Source organism: Alligator sinensis, unplaced genomic scaffold (genome assembly GCF_000455745.1).
Source record: "Alligator sinensis unplaced genomic scaffold, ASM45574v1 scaffold891_1, whole genome shotgun sequence".
In the NCBI taxonomy this organism is placed as follows: Eukaryota; Metazoa; Chordata; order Crocodylia; family Alligatoridae; genus Alligator; species Alligator sinensis.
In genome coordinates, this window is record NW_005843019.1 from 397,283 (window position 1) to 399,451 (window position 2,169).

A 2,169-nucleotide genomic window follows, 5' to 3' on the forward strand; every position below is an offset into this window, starting at 1 on the left:
CGCACCCTCCCCATGACCCGCTGGCTGGGGAACTGGCTCCACGGTAGGATCCAGAGGGTGGTGATTGATGGCAGCCAATTGTCTTGGTGCGCTGTGACCAGTGGGGTCCCTTAAGGCTCTGTCCTAGGGCCTATATGATTTAACATCTTCATCAATGATGTGGACATTGGTGTCAGACCCGGACTGGCCAAGTTTGCCGATGACACCAAACTCTTGGGTAAAGCATCCACACCTGAGGACAGGAGGGTGATTCAGGCTGACCCTGACAGTCTCAGGAAATGGGCGGATGAGAACCTGATGGTGTTTAACACCAAAAAAATGCAAGGTTCCCCACCTTGGGAGAAAAAACCTGCAGCATGCTTATAGGCTTGGTAGTGCTATACTGGCTAGCACTATGGATGAAAAGGACTTGGGGGGTCATGGTTGACCACAAGATGAACATGAGCCTTCAGTAAGATGCTACAGCTAGTAAAGCAAGCAAAACACTGGCTTGCATCCATAGATGCTTCTCAAGCAAATCCCAGGACTTCATTCTCCCACTGACTCGGCCTTGATGAGGCTGAAGCTGGAGTACTGCGCCCAGTTTTGGGCTTCACAATTCAAAAAGGATATGGAGAAGCTTGAGAGAGTGCAGAGAAGAGCCATGTGCATGATCAGAGGTCAGGAAAACAGACCTTATGATGACAGGCTGAGAGCCATGGGACTCTTCAGCCTGGAAAAGTGCAGGCTCAGGGGTGATCTGGTGGCCACCTATAAGTTTATCAGGGGTGCTCATCAGGATCTGGGGGAACATCTGTTCACCAGAGCGCCCCAAGGGATGACAAGATTGAATGGTCACAAACTCCGCCATGACCGATTCAGGCTGGACATAAGAAAGAACTTCTTCACTGTCCAAGCCCCCAAGGTTTGGAATAGACTGCGGCCGGAGGTGGTTCAAGCGCCCACTTTGAAGGTGTTGGATGCTTATCTTGCTGGAATCTTATGATCCCTGCTGACTTCCTGCCCCTGGGGCAGGGGGCTGGACTTGATGATCCTTTGGGGTCCCTTCCAGCCCAAATGTCTATGAAATCTATGAGACTAAGGAGAAGAAAGAATCAGTACAGACAATCAACTGCCCCAAGACAGACACAGTTGCACAAACACACGTCACGAGTTCTGCCTGTCAGCAACTTGAGGTGCAATTCCCCCCAAGCCCCTGCACCTATCACCCTGAAACTTGGCAGGCTTTGTGGCCTCAACAGGGGCTACCATCCCTGCAGTTTTGACCCCCTGTGGTGTAACATATAGATGTGACATGAGTTTTGCTTTCAAGAATTTGGGGTATAGTTCCCCCCAAACCCTTCCACTGATATTCTTGAAACTTGGCAGGGTTTGTGTGCTCAGCAGAGGCTACCATCTCTGCAAGTTTCATCCAAATCAGACAAAAAACCACAAAGTTATAGGTGTTTCATTGATTCCCCATTATACCATATGGCTGGATCTCCAAGGTGGCTCCAAAGCTTCAGAGCCGCTTCGGCAGGATCTAACCGGGAACATGGTCCAGAGCTCCAGATTGGATCACTGACATCTGAAGTGGCCGGATCTGAAGCTGGATTAATAGCTGCCTACTCACACAGGCCTGCTGGCCACTGACCCAACCAACCCATCCCTCTGAGGAGAGTGTCGGGAGAGGCTGGAAGAGCTTTGTGCTGTGGATGACCACTGCACCCATGATGCGTTTGTCTGCATCGAGCTCCTTCAGGAAATGGGCCCCAGCTCCCGCTTCTTCTATTCCCTGGAGAGGAGGCGGGGCGCCAAGAAGTACATCACCTGCCTTCTGGCGGGTGACAGCACCCCCCTCATGGATCCAGGTAAGATCCATGGGTGTGCATGGGCCTTCTGTAAAGAGCTCTTCTCCCTGGATCCGACCGACGCTGAAGCCTATAAGACCCTGTGGGAGGGACTCCCTCAGGTCAGCGCGGGCAACCAGGATCAGCTGGAGGCTCCTCTCACTCTGGCTGAGTTTTCAGCTGCCCTCCACTTGGTGCCAGGCATCATTGGGTGAACATGGAATTCTACTTGGCCTTCTGGGATGTCCTCGGCCCAGACTTTGCAGTGGTCTGGGATGATTCTGAGGGAAGTGGGGAACTCCCCCTGTCATGACGGAAGGTCATGCTGACCCTCCTGCTG